This window comes from Triticum dicoccoides, chromosome 7B, assembly GCF_002162155.2.
Source record: "Triticum dicoccoides isolate Atlit2015 ecotype Zavitan chromosome 7B, WEW_v2.0, whole genome shotgun sequence".
Taxonomy (NCBI): domain Eukaryota; kingdom Viridiplantae; phylum Streptophyta; class Magnoliopsida; order Poales; family Poaceae; genus Triticum; species Triticum dicoccoides.
Window position 1 is genome coordinate 342010266 of NC_041393.1, and position 18239 is coordinate 342028504.

The following is an 18239-nucleotide window of genomic DNA, read 5'->3' on the forward strand; positions in this document are numbered from 1 at the left end:
TCTTCTCTATTCCTTATTTTCTTTTTAGCTCTTTTTCTGTTTTGGGCTTATCTCAAGCCCATAAAGACTAATTGGTACCTTGTTCCTTTAATTTTATAAAAATTGCAGTGGGGTCTTACCCTACTGTTTATAGTCAAAAAAAAGATTTAACCCATGAGTTGGGTAATTACTTAGCATTAATTTCATCCTTTCCCAAGATTGTGCAACATGCTCATGTTCAAGTTGCTTGAAACTCATGATATGGGTTCTAAGGGAAATAATTTTCGCGGGCAGAAAATACTTAGTAATAAAAGCATCCTTGCACTTATCCCAAGAATCGATACTATTGTGAGGCAAAGAAGAAAACCAAATTTTTGCATGATCTCGCAAAGAAAACGGGAATAATTTCAACTTCACAATATCATTGACCACATCTTTTTTTTCTTTTGCATATCGCATAGTTCCACGAATGTGTTAAGATGGGACGTGAAATCCCCATTGGGAGTACCGGAAAATTGATCTTTCATAACAAGATTCAGCAAAGCGGCATTAATATCACAAGGCTCCACACTAGTGGCGGTAGGAGCTACCGGAGTGCTAATAAAATCATTGTTGTTGGTATTGGAGAAATCACAAAACTTGATGTTCTCTTGAGTCATCATGACTATGCAACAACATTGCACTCAAAAAATCAGCTGACTAGAAAACAGCAAACAAAAAAGAGGGCGAATAAAATGAGAATTTTTTGTGAAGTGGGGGAAAGGAAAACGAGAGGCAAATGGCTAATAATGTAAATTGCAAGGAGATGAGATTTGTGATTAGGAACCTGGTAGACGTTGATGATTTCTCCCTGGCAACGACGCCAAAAATTCCTTTTGATGTTGGCTTGAACTACGTCGGTGTTTCCCCCAAGAGGAAGGGATGATGAAGCACAAAAATGGTAGGTATTTCCCTCAGTGATGAGATCAAGGTTATCGAACCAGTAGGAGAACCACGCAACACCAAGTAAATAGCACTTGCACACAAAGAACAAATACTTGCAACCCGACGTAAGAGAGGGGTTGTCAATCCCTCACGGGTAAAAAGATAGGTAAAATTGTAGTTGTTTGGATAAATAGATCTCGCGAGAACGCGAGATAAAATAAATAAATAAAAATTGCAGAAAGGTATTTTTGTATTTTTGCATTAATAGATCTGAAAATAAAAGAAAATAAAAATAGATATCGAAGGCAAATATAATAAAGAAGAGACCCGTGGGCAGTAGATTTCACTAGTGGCTTCTGTCAAGAAAAATAGCATATGGTGAGTAAACAAATTACAGTTGGGAAATTGATAGAACTTCAAATAATTATGACGATATCGAGGAAATGATCACTATATAGGCATCACAGCCAAGATTAGTAGACCAACTCCTGCCTGGATCTGCTACTATTACTCCACACATCAACCGCTATCTAGTATGCATACAGTGTACTAAGTTCAAGGAGAAACGGAGTAATGCAATAAGAATGATGACATGATGTAGGAAAGATCTATTTATGTTGAAATAGAACCCATCTTGTTATCCTTAATAGCAAATATACATACGTGTTGGTTCCCCTTCTATCACTGGGATCAAGCACCGTAAGATCGAACCCATCACAAAGCACCTCTTCCCATGGCAAGAAAAATCGATCTAGTTGGCCTAACTAAACCAAAGATTTGAAAAATAAATACAAGGCTATAAGTAATCATGCATATAAGAGATCAAAAGACTCAAATAACTTTCATGGATAAAAACATAGATCTGATCATAAACTCAAAGTTCATCAGATCCCAGCAAACACATCGCAAAAAGAGTTGCATCAAATAGATCTCCAAGAGATCATTCTATTGAGAATCAAAAGAGAGAGAGGAAGGCATCTAGCTACTAACTACGGACCCATAATACTCACACATCATCGAAGAGGCACCAATGAGGATGACGAACCCCTTTGTGATGGTGTCTAGATTGGATCTGGTGGTTCTGGAACTTACGACAGCTGGAACTGATTTTAGGCGACTTCCCTAGGGTTTTTGGAATATTGGGGTATTTATAGAGCAAAAAGGCGGTGCGGTAGGCCACCGAGGTGGGCATAACCCACCTGGGCGCGCCTGGGCCCTAGGCGCGCCCTGTTGGCTTTTGCTCCCCTCTGAGCTCCCCTCAGGTTCCTTCTTGGCCCAACAGGTGTCTTCTGGTCCAGGAAAAATCCACAAAAAGTTTTGCTGCGTTTGGACTCCGTTTGATATTGATTTCCTGCGATGTAAAAAACAAGCAGAAAATAGCAACTGGCACTTGGTAGGATGTCAAGAGGTTAGTCCCAAAAATGATATAAAGTTGCTATTAAATGATTGTAAAACATCCAAGAATGATAATATAACAACATGGAACAATGAAAAATTATAGATACGTTGGAGACATATCATCCTGCTGCTCGTGGACCACGGGGCCAGTGGCAGCATTAGCCGCATGTGACGGGAAGCGGCGAGGGGCACTGTCACCCGCAGGTGCTGTCTGAGTAACGCGGGAGGCAAGGGCCGCCTGGCGCTCAGCATGAACTCAGCGAGCATCGGCCATGAGAACTGCAGAACAGCAGTGAAACGACCGACGGGAGAGAGTCTTTGACACACCCCTACCTGGTGCATCAAATGTCGGATTCAGGGCTCCACAGACCCAAAAAAAGGTTTGAACTCTAGGGCGTGTGTGAAGAACTCAACCTATCTGGCATACCAACTCGTCGCTCTCACGGCCTAGATCAATGAACGAGAAAGGAAAGGGACTCAGCAGTTTACCCAGGCATCCCACAACGGCCAATTTGAAAGGGGACAAGAAGTACATCTTATCTTGACGAAAGGTGGTCTTTGCCTGCAAAGCTTCTGGTCATTACGCCACGGTGGGCTCGGCGATGACATCCGTCCCGCCATCCTGGCGCTCATGGTCTCGTTGCATAGGAATGGAAACCTTTGGCTGATTCCTAGGGACTCTGCACCTATGCTTGCCTGCTTAGCACCGAAGAGGAAACATGCTGCTCTGCCCCTGCTGGCGCCTGCCTGACCTTGGTCGTCACGGCTTGCGTCACTTGAGCCTCATGAGATGGGCACTTGCATAGGAATCTTCGCACCTCAGGAGCTGGCCTAGGAGGCCGCTCCCTCTGGAGGTATTGGCGTCGTCCGCCTCGCGAGGCTTGGCCCCTCGGGAGGGTCTTGTCTTGTCGATGTTTAACATGGGCCATACCAGGGTGTCGATGGAGCCATGCCGTGGGCCGTAGGCAGGCAAGTCTGGGTACCCTGGTTCCTAGAACGCCGAGAGTGATGAAATACAAGCAACGGAATAAGTACTCAGGTGCATGCATAACAAGACAGTAGCATAGTCATCATGATCACATTAAACATACACAGAGCACATCTAGCATGTAAGCAGGATAAGTAGGAAGAAGACAAGGTGACTAAAGAAGTAGGATTGAGGAAATTGAGAAAGTCTTCAGTCAAAGTCTTGAAACAGTAACGATCAATTTCATCAACACATGAGCAAGGAAATGAAATGGTTGAGGAAATAGAACCAGTAGCTTGGTGAACACATTGATTTGGTAATAAGTTCCAACTGCTATGACCGTTTTACGTCTGGTTGGAGTGGCTTTGTATTTAAACCAAAGGACACACAGTCCCAGGAAACACGGTCCTTATCATATTCTCCTTGAGCTAAGGTCACACAGACCTCACCTAATCACTCGTGTAAGTCTTCAGGTGACTTCCAAACCTTCTTAGACTTGGTCACTCGACGATCTACAATTCCTATTGGATGCTCTAGACCTTGACGCCTAACCGTCTGGAATATGCACAGTCTTCAAAGGTAATAAGTGTCGGTTCCACACAGGAACAATCCTTCAGTGATGCTTAATCACTTTGGGTTGTAGGTGTTGGGTTTGGGGTTTTTCCTCGCTGATGATTTTCTCTCAAAGTCCTTGGAAGATGTGGGGCTCTAAAGGACAAGTGTCAGTTTCTCTCGGAGCAGCCAACCAGCTAGTGGTTGAGGGGGCGGCTATTTATAGCCAGGGAGAAGCCCAACATGATAAGACATAAATGTCCCTAATGATATGACTGTTATGTGGATAAGATATTTTGGAAAGCTGGCGTGAAGCACAACAACGGTCGGAAATTTGAGCTCTCAAATTCCTCAGGGCTATCATGTTCCTCACTGGTACTTCTTGAGCTTGCGTTGGTTTTTCCCTTCAAGAGGAAAGGCTGGTGTAGCAAAGCAGAGATAAGTATTTCCCTCAGTTAGAGAACCAAGGTATCAATCCAGTAGGAGACAACACACAAATCACCAATACCTGCACAAACAATCAAACAACTTGCTCCCAATGCGATAAAGGGGTTGTCAATCCCTTCATGGTCACTTGCAAAAGTAAGATCTGGTAGAGATAGATGAAACTGAACAAAAGAAAAAAGTAAATATTTTTGGTGTTTTTGTTTTATAGATTTGAAAATAAAAGATTGCAAAATAGTAGATCAGAAACTTATATGATGGAAAATAGACCCGAGGGCCATTGGTTTCACTAGAGGCTTCTCTCTTTATAGCAAATAATACGGTGGATGAACAAATCACTGTCGAACAATTGATAGAAAAGATCAAAGTTATGATGATATCTAAGGCAATGATTATGAAATATAGGCATCACGTTCGTGTCAAGTAGACTGAATCATGTCTACTTCTACTACTATTACTCCACACATCCACTGACTCTTGCCTGCATCTAGAGTATTAAGTCCATAAAGAGTTGATTAACACATTATACTGATGATATGATGTAGAGGAATAAACTCAAGCAATATGATGTAAACCCCATCTTTTTATCCGCGATGGCAACAATAAAATACGTGCGTTGCTGCCCCTACTATTACTGGGAAAGGACACCACAAGATTGAACCCAAAGCTACGAACTTCTCCCATTGCAAGAAAAACCAATCTAGTTGGCCAAACCAAACCGATAATTTGAAGAGAAATACAAAGCTATCAAATCATGCATAAAGAATTAAGAGAAGATTCAATCAATATTCATAGATAAGTTGATCATAAATCCACAATTCATCGGATCTCGACAAACACACTGCAAAAGAAGATTACATCGGATAGATCTCTAAGAACATCGAGGAGAACATGGTATTGGGAATCAAAGAGAAAGAAGAAGCCATCTAGATACTAGCTATGGACCCATAGGTCTGAGGTAAACTACTCACCCTTCATCGGAAGGGCAATAGAGTTGATGTAGATGCCCTCTATGATCGAATCTCTCTCTGGCAGGATGCCAAAAAAGGCCCCTAGAAGGGATCTCACGGGAACAGAAGGTTGCGACGATGGAAAACTGTTTTCGTGGATGCTTCTGGTGGTTTGGGAATATTTGTGAATATATAGGAGGAAGATCTATGTCAGGGGGTCATCGAGGGGTCCACAAGGCAGGGGGCGCACCCTGCCCCCCTGGGCGTGCCCTCCACCCTTGTGGCCGCCCGATGGCTCTTCTGACTTGCACTCAAAGTCTCCTGGGTGTCTTCTAGTCAAAGAAAAATCATCACGAAGGTTTTATTCCGTTTGGTATTCCTTTTCTGCGAAGGTCACAAACAAGGAAAAACATAGAAACTCGCACTGGCTCTAGGTTAATAGGTTAGTCCCAAAAATAATATAAAACCGCATATTAATGCCTATAAAACATCCAAAACAGATAATATAATAGCATGGAACAATCAAAAATTATAGATACGTTGGATTCGTATCAAGCATCCCCAAGCTTAATTCCTGCCCATCCTCGAGTAGGTAAATGATAAAAACAGAATTTTTGATGTGGAATGCTAACTAACATATTTATCAATGCAATCTCTTTTACTTGGCATGAATGTTTAGATCCTTAAGATTCAAAACAAAATTTCGTTGACACAAAAATAATAATACTTCAAGCATACTAGAAAGCAAATAATAAAGCTTCAAAAATAACATGGCTAAAGAAAGTTATCCCTACAAAATCAGTCTTGTTATGCTCCCTCTTCTCAACACAAAGTATAAATTATGCCCACCCCGGTGTCAGCCAAGCAATTGTTTCATACTTTTTAACGCGCTTCAGCTTTTTCAACTCTTCATGCAATACATGAGCGTGAGCCATGGATATAGCACAATGGGTGTAATAGAAGATGGTAATAGATAAAATAAGGGAGAAAGTCTCACATCAACTAGGCGAATCAATGGACTATGGAGATGTCCATCAATTGATATCAATGTGAGTGAGTAGGGATTGCCATGTAATAGATGCACTAGAGGTATAAGTGTATGAAAGCTCAAAATAAAACTAGTGGGTGTGCATCTACTTGCTTGCTCATGAAGACCTAGGGCATTTGAGGAAGCCCATCGTTGGAATATACAAGCCAAGTTCTATAACAAAAAATCCCACTAGTAATATATGAAAGTGACAAAATAGGAGACTCTCTACCATGAAGAACATGGTGCTACTTTGAAGCAAAAGTGTGGAAAAGGATAGTACATTGTCCCTTCTCTCTTTTTCTATCATTTTTTGTTGGGCTTTTTTGGTCTCTTTTTTTTATTTGGGCTTCTTTGGCCTCTTTTATTTTTATTTCCTCACATGGGACAATGTTCTAATAATGATGATCATCACACTTTATTTACTTACAGCTCAAAATTATAACTCGATACTAGAACAAAGATATGACTCTATATGGATGCCTCCGACAGTGTACCGGGATGTGCAATGAATCAAGAGTGACATGTATGAAAGAATTATGAACGGTGGCTTTGCCACAAATATGATGTCAACTAAAATTATCATTCAAAGCAATATGACAATGATGGTGTGTGTCATAATAAACAGAACAGTGGAGTTACATGGCAATATATATCGAAATGGCTATAAAAATGTCATAATAGGTAGGTATGGTGGTTGTCTGGAGGAAAGGTAAATGATGGGTTTAATGCACCGACGAAAGTTTCCCGGTACTAGAGAGGCTAGCGATGGTGGAAGGATGAGAGTGCGTATAATCCATGGACTCAACATTAGTCTTAAATAACTCAGATACTTATTGCAAAAAAAAATTAGCCCTCGAAGCAAAGTACTACTACGCATGCTCCTAGGGGGGAGGTTGGTAGGAGTTAACCATCGCGCGCCCCCGACCTTCATGCAAAGATGAACAATCAAGACACAATGCGCTTCAATTTGGTTACATAGTTAGGAGACTATATGTGCATGCTACGGGAATCACAAACCTTAATGCAATTATTTCTTTGACTCCACAAGTTACTACTAGCATGACTCTAATATAACCATCTTCATATCCCTTAGGACTAAATTCATAACCTAAGCAAATTACCATGTTGTTTAGAGACTCTCAAGATAATATAAGTGAAGCAAGGGAGTTCAATAATTTCTATAAAATAAAGCCACCGCCATGCTCTAAAAAGATATAAGTGAAGCACATAGAGCAATATTGCCTAGCTCAAAAGATATAAGTGAAGCACATAGAGTATTATAATAAATCATGATTCATGTGTGTACCTCTCAAAAGGTGTGTACAGCAAGGATGGTTGTGGCAAACTAAAAAGAAAAGACTCATATCATACAAGACGTTACAAGCAAAACACATATCATGTGGTGAATAAAAATATAGCCTCAAGTAAAGTTATCGATAGGCTCTTGGTTGTCCTTAAATATTACCTCGGGGTGCCTTGGGCATCCCCAAGCTTAGGCTCTTGCCACTAATTATTCCGTAGTCCATCAAATCCTTACCCAAAACTTGAAAAGTTCACAACAAAAAACTCAATAGAAAATCTCATAAGCTCCATTAGTATAAGGAAATAAATCACCACTTTTGGCACTGTTGTGAACTCATTCTTTATTTATATTGGTGCAATATCTAGTGTATTCCAACTTTTCCATGGTTCATACCCCCTGATACTACCCATAGATCCATCAAAATAAGCAAACAACACATAGAAAACAGAATCTGTCAAAACCAGAACCGTCTATAATAATCAGAGAACTTCGTATACTTTTATAACTCCAAAAATTCTGAAAAATTAGGAAAACCTGGGACATTTGTGTACCAATCAAGTGCAAAAAATATCAGATCAAAAGTATGCTTCTGCGAATCATGAAAATTATTTTACCAGGCACAAAAGTTTCTGTTTCTCAGCAAGATCAAACCAACTAGCACCGTAAGCCATCCCAAAGGTCTTACTTGGCACATACACTAATTAAAACACAAAAACACATCTAACCAGAGGCTAGATGAATTATTCAAAGCAAAATAGGAACAAAAAGTAAAAAAAGATTGGGTTGCCTCCCAACAAGCACTATTGTTTAACGCCCTTAGCTAGGCATAAAAACTAGAATAGATCTAGGTATTATCGTAGTAATAATAAGGAAAATCTAAAAAACTCATCTCATACTCCCTTCATTTAGCAGCAAGTTTTCTTTATGGTAAGCAAAAGTAATCAAAAGGGCTAAATTTAATGGGATAAGGATCACCAAGATCAAGCTCAGGAGGAATTTGTTCCTCCTTCGGCCCCTCATATTGTATGACTAACTCATCATTGTAAGCATTCGTTTGGCAAAAAAGTCATGAGCTTGTGTCCAAGAGAGAAACCCAATCCGTTGGTTTGTATAGCAAAATTATCATTAAGTTCAAAAATCTTATCAACTAAAACATCGGTAGGGACCCTCTTTCTTAAATTTTCATTATAAGAAACATGAACTAGAGATCATAAACGCAATATGTCCTCTTGGTTAAAGAGAATTCCCTCTATGGGAGGACGACCACCATCTACTTTATAATGCGCAAAAATTTCACTAGCTTCTTTCATAATAAATTATCGGGGTAAACGAACACCTACGGGATCAAGGGTGATCCCCTCCATGGTTGGCGGGGAGAGAATTGCACGAAGAGCGGGTCTAGCGATCAACGCAAGGCGATTTTTACCCAGGTTCGGGCCGCACTGGTGCGTAATACCCTAGTCCTGCTTGTGTGTATATTCTGCGTTATCGAGCTCTTGAACTAGCTGCGGCGTATGCGCAGTCCAAAAAGTCCGAATCCTCTCTCATTATGCCTCGAACCTCCTTTTATATGTCAAAGGGGTCGCCATAGTGGCACACAGGAGGTGAAAAGCAAGCTACAGTGTATGAGCTTATTGCTCGGCACCATAGGACAAACGCATTTAATGCGCTGCCTACGTGCCCTCTTACTTTATCGGGGACGACAACAGAAGTCGTCCCGTCTGTCACCGCCCTTCCTTGCTTTGACACGCATCCAGGCTGACGAGGCATGCAATGCCAAGCTGGCTAGCTAGCTGCGGTGTTAGCGTGGTGGTAGAGCCTCCATGAAGATTTGCATGCCGCCACACAGGTGTCTGCCTAGTTGGCAAGCTGGCTATCGCACTGGAGTGGTGGTGAAGTGGCAAAACCTTGCCGGGCGCGGGCCTGGTCGCGGCCCCGCAATCGTCCCCGGCAAGGCTTGCCGGGGGCCTCGCGGTCATCCCTGGCAAGGGTCTTGCCGCGGGTCTTCGTCTTTTGGTCCAATGTGGACTCGCAGGCTATCAATTCTTCGAAAGATCTGCATGCTACTTTGCACGCGCCCTCTGAGCCTTGGCCTTGACGCTGTTGATGGTGTCAAAGCTCTTAATCCTCAAGGGTGATGGCCTTGCTGGTGCTTCGTAGGTTGCCATGGCAAGGCTCTTGCCGGGGCCACATAGGCTGCCCCAGCAAGGCTGCCCGGGGAGGCCTAGTCTGCCATCTTCTCCTTGTTCTTTGACTTGATTGTTGTCTTGATAGTCTTGTGTTTTGCCTTCTGTTGCCCTGCCAAGCCTTGCCGCAGGTGCGGCTACTACTGCCCGTGCACAAGTAAGGGGTACATAAGAGCCCATGCTTTTGCACACTGATAGGAGCCCCCGGGCCTGGGCCACATATAAGCGCAAGGCATAGTGGGGCCAGGCCCAAAGTAGTGCGGGGGCATGCGTGGCAGAGACTTAACTTCCATGATCTTTTCGCCAGTTGCGCTTCCCCACGATCAGCGTCGGGTGCATGACATGGGAGTCGTGCATGGGACGATCGCAGCACGCCTGCGTCACTTCATAGTAAATGGTAAAGGGGCGGCCCGCGCCTTCCCCATAAAAAAGAGGAATCTGTAGGGGCGCCACTCATTTAGCCTCTGCGCCCGTCCCAACCTAGGAACCGTCGTTCCCCTCTCCTCCCTCGAGCGAAAACCAGAGCTTCACGCCTCCGCTTGCCGCCGCCGTGCCTCCATTGCTTCTCAATCCCTCGCCTCTTCTCAGCTACCATGGCGCCCAAGGCAAGCAAGGGCAAGGGAGCGGCGAAGGCCGACGCGGGGAAGGAGATGCCAGAGAGCGAGCTAGTGAAGTTGCGGAAGAAGCACACCCTCTTTGTTCTGACGATCGACACACTCACCCTAAGGGAGAAATTCAAGTCCTGTGGGGGAGAGAGACGTTGGGGCATCCTACCACGAAGATCATCCCTGCCCGCTTTGCCAAGCCCGGGTTAGATAGATACCCTTTCTTTGTCGATTACTTCTCCTGTGGGATCTGCTCCCCTTTCTCCGACTTCTTCAATGACATCATTCACACCTACAACTTCCATCTTTTGGATTTTACACCGAATGCCGTGGAGTGCATGGCCTTCTTCGCCCATCTCTGTGAGGGCTTCGCCGGGGTGCACCCCAACACGATGCTCTTCCGCCACTACTTCGTCCCCTGCATCTAGACGGGGGGTGCCATCTCCGGCTGTGTCACTTGGATACCAAGGGCTCAGAGCAAGGGCATGTGCCCGGAGGGTTTCACAAAGGACAAGCGGAAGGAATGGCAGGGCCGATGGTGCTGGATCGAGGAGAAGGACCCATAGGAGTTCTGTCAGGTCCGTCAGAAACCTCCGGTCCACGGCGACGACTAGGGAAAGCTCGATGCCAACGATGAGAAGCTCACGATCACCACCACAGGATCCACCATCTCACTTCAGCCGGGCTCACGCTCGAGATGATCGGGGCCGATTTCATCCGCTGCTGCATCGCTCCTCTGCACAACAAGGGGAGGTCGGCCTGGGATTTCAAGAACACGGCCGACATCATGAGGCTCCACCCCGGCCTCAATTACAACTTCACGGTGATCCAACATGTGCATCTCTGCCAGTGGCTCTTTCAGCTCAAGGTCGATGAGACAGGTGAGGCCTAGAAGTCCGGCAAGGCCACCAAGACCGGCAAGGTGGACAAGCCATTCAAGTTGCCAGCGGGGGTGTTCATGTTGAGCAATAACTCTTGCCTGATCGCCATCATTGCCATGATGCCTGCGTTCAACGTGCACGGCCTCGACCCGACCTAGGTTGAGCTAGAAGCAGAGATAGTGCAGAAGTTCTTCGACAATTTGTTGGAAGGGTACATCTGCGAGGAACCGCAGCTCATCCGCCCCACCACTGAGGAAGAGATGGAGTACATTGCCACCAGGTTGGAGGAGGCAGCACTTATCAAGGAGGCCGTCAGCCTTGGTGCCGTGGAGGACGAGGCCGGGGGAGGCCGAAGAGGAGAAGAAGCTCGCTGATTGGGCAGAGTCTTCTGGGGGGCCCAGCAGCACCAGTGCCGGGGCTCCCCTTGTTGAAGAAACGACCAAGGAGACGGTTGAGGAGTCGGCCGAGGAGGGATCCGACGCTGACGAGCCGTCGGCCCCAAAGAAGAGACGGGTCCTATGGTGGGCCGGCTGTGGCGAACCAGTTCGGTCCGGCAAGGCCACACAGTGACAAGGGGCCCAGGAGAAACCCATGCATCAGATGAGGCGTGCGGCTGCGGCGGCAGAGAAGGAAGCCATGGCGGCAAAAAAGCCACGGCCGTGGCAACAAAGAAAGCCACGGCCGCCTCCTTCTCCTCGACCAAGCAGTCCAGTACCCCATCTCCTCCTCCTCCCTTCATGAACGCCGCGCGGTGGCCGAATTCGACCTTGGGTCTTTCAGCCCGAAGAAGAAGAGGAGTACAGAAAAGGAGGATGAGTAAGCATTTGCCTCCCCATCCATTCTCTGATTCTTTATCTGTATTATCTTGTCTTGACTTGATCTTGTCTTCATAGGGATACAGAGACATTATCTTAGAGGATGGCGAAGAGAGCCAGAGCCTCAACAGGTGACGAGCCCCCGGCAAGCACTTTACGTGTGCCGGGGATGATCTTCATCAGCCCGGAGACCAGCCCCCAGAACAGCCCCCACCCCAGCCCCCAGCGTAAGTCTGTTACTTATTGCTTGCTGGCGGGCATTGGAGTATGTATCTTTTGTGCTGACCTTGTCGGGTTTGCAGGAGGAGAACAACGGCAGGAGGAGCCACTAAGGGCCACCCCTGACACGCCGCCCCCGTCAACCACGCCAACCAGAGGGGTGTCCCCGGCAACGGCATCCATCGATAAGCCCACACGCATGGAGGAGGAGGTGGTGGGCATACGCGCTAGCGACCCCATCCCAGCAACAGATGTTGCCAGGGAAGGAAACACTTCCTCTCCGCTCAGCACAGGTAAGCTATTCGCCACCGCCCCTTGCCATATTTGCCATGATTTTCTCTCTTTTCTTCATCTTGAACTTTGGTTTTGACCCTTCCTCACTCTCCTCTTCGGTCCCCAGATCCTCCCCTGATGGACCAGGCGGCTGTCGATGCTATGTTCGAGGAGACCTCCAAGGACGCTGAGGTTGAGGCCGCCAACATTGCCGCTGAGGAGGCCGCCAAGGGATTCATCGAGGAGGCCGGCAAGGCCGCTGCCGAGGAGGCCGCCAAGGGGCCTGCCGGGGAGGCTGGCAAGGCCACCACCGAGGAGGCCACCACGGGGCCTGCCGGGGAGGCCAGCGAGGCCACTACTGGGGAGGCTGCCAAGGAGCCTGCCGGGGAGGAGGTGGTCGATGACCATCCTTCTTCCTCCTTAGCCCCTGCCCCGAGAAGGTATCTGAAGGTGGGCGACGATTTGTTTGTCAGCCTCCCAAGGATGACAAGCACCGGAGCGCCAGCCGAAGGGGAGGTGTTTGACGACGAGGTCCTCACCGCTATCGGGCTCCTGGTTGTTGATGAACCGAGCACCAACAGCAGTAGCACCAAGGAAGATTAGCTCCTTCATGCCATGAGCGCCAACTTCCAGAAGCTCCGGGCACTCTATCGTGCCCGCCAAGACAAAGTGGACTCCAGGATGGAAGCCATGGACAAGGCCTAGGCAAACTTTCAAGAGCGTGTCACTCAGATGCAAGTCTGGTTCGCCGAGGCCCGACAGGACCTGAAGGACACCCAGGTCTAGCTGGCGAGTGCTAGGGAAGCTCCTCTTGAAGCAAGCTGACTTCAACAAGGCCCAAGAGGTGGCGAAGGCAAAGGCCGTCAAGGAGGAATCTGACCAGACACAACACCGCATCCTGCTTGACGCCCAAGAAGAGGACTTGGTTGCTCGTGAAGCAATGCTTGCCGCCAAGCTTCGCACCAAAGATGAGGAGGTTGAAAAGTTGGTCATGCAGTGGACCCAGGGGCTGAAGTAGGAGCACAAAGAAGCACTAGATGCTCTGGCCCTGGACCATGTCGGCAAGCTAAAGGAGGCCATCGACGGTGCTGAGGCTGCGGAGGCCACCAAGGTTGAGCTAGCTGGCAAGGTGGAGAAGCTGGAGCTGGAGGAGCTGAGGAAGGATATCTCGAAGCTGAAGAAGGACAGGGACATGATTGGCCACACCTTGGTGGAACTGCAGGTCACCATCTCCAACAAGACCAAGCTGCTCTCCGCTGCCAAGTGCTCCATTGCTGACCTGAAGCTGAAGCTGGAGACTATAGAGAAGACGCTTTTGGAGACCAGGGCCTGCGAAAAGACCCTGATCAGGGATCTCGCGGACGAGAGGATGCCACTGCAGGACGCCACCACCACCCACAATGAGCTTGTGGCCGGCACGAAGCTCTGGACCGGCCGCCTTGTGGATGTTGTGGAGAGGGCTCACCATGTAGCTGTCCGCCATGGGCATGCCGAGCTTCAGGTTCTCCCATGAGGTGAACGTGACCGACAGTGCCAGGCTGACCCTATTCTTTGAGCGTGTCTTCGACGCCCTGAAGCTTCTCCACTCCAACAGGGCAACTTATCTGGCCAAGGAGGCCCAGAAGCTTTGCCAGGGCGCCCTGACCAAGGTGCTCACCAAGGTGGCGTACTAGAACCCCAGCGTTGACTTTGCCAACGCGCTTGAGAGCTTGTCGGAGGGTGTGGACCTCCAGGCACTCGAGGAGCGCATCGAGCCCATCATTAGCTACGTCGGCGGAGTCAAGAGGCTGGAGGGCTAGTGCCGGGATTAGCTGCTCCATTCCTTGTTGCCGCTGCGATTTCGCACCCAAGACAATTTTATCTTAAGTTAGAACCGCGGTAGTCACTGATGTAATATAACTCTACTATGCTCTGAACTGAATGCATGTTATTTCCCGGTCCGATTTGTCTTTTTATGTACTACACCCTATGCTTAGTTGGATAGGCTTGTCGGTGTGTTAACCCTTGCCGTAGGCACTTCGAAGGACGAATCCTTAGCAGCCTACTTGGGGGGTGTCGCTGTCAGGCAAGCCACCTTGCCGTTCTTGGCACGGCCACTTGAGCTATTGAGCGGACTCGAAACGGAACAAGGGCGCATCCAATAGTGGCAGGGTTCCTTCGCGTGTAGGTTCTCCATACAAAAACCGATACCATTCGAGGGAAATATCCTTACAAAAAGGGAATTACTCAAGGTTTAGCGTGACTTAGCTTTTTGTTGCAGCACGGTTTGTCGTTGCGGCTGCAAACGACACCGATCGCCTGGCTTCTTGTATCAGGGTGGCGTGAACGATCTTGATCTCCTCCACCACCGGCGTCTGCCACGTCGCCCGTTCGTGCTGGCACGGGAAGAGCGGCTCCAGACGAACCGACCGCTGCGATCGTCTTCTTCTTCGGAGCCAAGGCGATGAAGAAACTACTGCACTAATTGCTAGACCAGATTCTCACAAGTTCTGCCCCCTACCTGGCGCGCCAAAGATGTCCGCGGAAACGAATACCTATGGGATTAGGGGCGATCCCTTCTACAGTTGACAGGGAGAGAGTTGCACGAAGAGCGGGTCTAGCAATCAGCGCAAGGCAATTTTTACCCAGGTTTAGGCCGCACTGGTGCATAATACCCTAGTCCTGCTTGTGTGTATATTTTGTGTTCTTGAGCTCTTGAACTAGCTGCAGCGCATGCCCAGTCTGAAAAGTCTGAATCCTCTCTTAGTACGCCTCGGCCTCCTTTTATATGTCAAAGGGGTCGCCACAGTGGCACACAGGAGGTGGAAAGCAAGCTACAATGTATGAGCTTTCGCTCAACATCGTAGGACAAACACATTTAATGCGCTGCCTACGTGCCCTCTTACTTTGTCTGGGACAGCAACATAACCCATCCTGTCCGTCACCGCCCTTCCTTGCCTTGACACACGTCTAGGCTGACGAGGCATGCAATGTCATGCTGGATAGCTAGCTGCTGTGTTGGCGCGGTGATAGAGCCTCCATGAAGATTTGCATGCCGCCACGCAGGCGTCTGCCTAGTTGGCAAGCTGGTTGTCGCACTGGAGTGGTTGTGAAGTGGCAAAACCTTGTCGGGCGCAGGCCTGGTCGTGGCCCTGCAATCGTCCCTGGCAAGGCTTGCCAGGGGCCTCGCGGTCGTCCCCGGCAAGGGTCTTGCCAGGGGGTCTTCATCTTCTGGTCCGACATGGACCTACAGGCTATCAATTCTTCACAAAGATATGCATGCTACTTTGCACTCCCCCTCTGAGCCTTGGCCTTGACGCTGTTGATGGTGTCAAAGCTCTCAGTCCTCAAGGGTGATGGCCTTTCTGGTGCTTCTTAGGTTGCCCCGGCAAGGCTCTTGCCCAGGCCACATAGGCTGCCCCGGCAAGCATGTTTCCAGGGGAGGCCAGTCTTCCTTCTGCTCCTTGTTCTTTGACTTGATTGCTGTCTTGATAGTCTTGTGTTTTGCCTTCTACTGCCCTGCCAAGCCTTGCACAGGTGCGGCTACTACTAGCCGTGCACAAGTAAGGGGTACAAAAGAGCCCACACTTTTGTACATAAACATAAATCTAAACTCATGAGCTAGAAATATAGTGGTGGTGCGCTTAACAAAAGAATGCTGAATATTAGAAAACTCTAGAAAGATCCTTTGTATGGATGGATGCATATGAACAGATTGTCTTTCAAGTTTAACCATGAGCAAAGATATAGCATCCGCGGGACTACTAGTTTTATGGAGAATAGATCCACCTGACGTAGGTAGCGCACTGGCACTAGTAAAGAAATCTTGAATAACCCCTTTTCCAATAATATTGCCGCTACCGATGCGAAGTTTTTTAGTGTGCAAGATAGCTGATTCTTCATGAGGATTAGTATTAGGAAAAGCATCAAAGTTTACCCCATCGTTACTACTATCCTTTTCAGCGATAACCTCCCCATCTTTAGACATGGTAGCCACAAACCAATCTAACAAACGGTTAAATAAAAAGCAAACGAAGAAGACAAATGGAAGAAGGGCGAGAAAAGGCAAATCTTTTCGATAATCGTTTTAGAAGTGGGGGAGAGGAAAATGAGAGGCAAATGGCGAATAATGTAATTCAAGAGATGAGAGCTTTATGATGGGTACTTGGTATGTCTTGACTTGGCATAGATCTCCCCAGCAACGGCGCCAGAAATTCTTCCTGCTACTTCTTGAGCTTGCGTTGGTTTTTCCCTTGAAGAGGAAAGGGCGATGCAGCAAAGTAGAGATAGGTATTTCCCTCAGCTAGAGAACCAAGGTAACAATCCAGTAGGAGACAATGCACAGATCACCAATACCTGCACAAACAATCAAACAACTTGCACCCAATGCGATAAAGGGGTTGTCAATCCCTTCACGGTCACTTGCAAAAGTGAGATCTAATAGAGATAGATGAAACTGAACAAAAGATAAAGTAAATATTTTTGGTATTTTTGGTTTATAGATCTGAAAATAAAAGATTGCAAAATAGTAGATCGGAAACTTATAGGATGGAAAATAGACACGGGGGCCATAGGTTTCACTAGAGGCTTCTCTCTTGATAGCAAATAATATGGTGGGTGAACAAATTACTGTCGAGCAATTGATAGAAAAGCACAAAGTTATGACGATATCTAAGGCAATGATTATGAAATATAGGAATCACGTCCGTGTCTAGTACACCGACTCCTGCCTGCATCTACTACTATTACTCCACACATCGACCGACTCCTTCCTGCATCTAGAGTATTAAGTCCACAAAGAACAAACAAACACATTAAGTAAGATGACATGATGTAGAGGAATAAACTCAAGCAATATGATGTGAACCCCGTAAACCCCATCTTTTTATCCTCGATGGCAACAACACAATGCGTGCCTTGCTACCCCTACTGTCACTGGGAAAGGACGCCGCAAGATTGAACCCAAAGCTAAGCACTTCTCCCATTGCAAGAAAAACCAATCTAGTTGGCCAAACCAAACCTATAATTTGAAGAGAAATACAAAGGTATCAAATCATGCATAAAATAATTTAAAGAAGATTCAATTAATATTGATAGATAAGCTGATCATAAATCCACAATTCATCGAATCTCGATAAACACACCGCGAAAGAAGATTACATTGGATAGATCTCCAAGAACATCGAGGAGAACATGGTATTGAGAATCAAAGAGAGAGAAGAAGCCATCTAGCTACTAGCTATGGACCCGTAGGTCTGAGGTAAACTACTCACGCTTCATCGAAAGGGCAGTAGAGTTGATGTAGATGCCCTCCATGATCGAATCCCTCGCCGAGAGGATGCCAGAAAAGGCCCCTAATGGGATCTCACGGGAACAGAAGGTTGTGGCAGTGGAAAAGTGTTTTTGTGGATGCTTCTGGTGGTTCGGGAATATTTTTGAATATATAGGAGGAGGAACTAGGTCAGGGGGTTACCGAGGGGCCCACAAGGTAGGGGGTGTGCCCTACCCCCTCGGTGCGCCCTCCACCCTTGTGGCCGCCTCGTGGCTCTTCTGACTTGCACACAATATCTCCTTGGTGTCTTCTGGTCTAAGAAAAATCATCGCGAAGGTTTTATTCCGTTTGGACTCTGTTTGGTATTCCTTTTTTGCGAAGCTCAAAAACAAGGAAAAAATAGAAACTGGCACTGGGCTCTAGGTTAATATGTTAGTCCCAAAAACAATATAAAATAACATA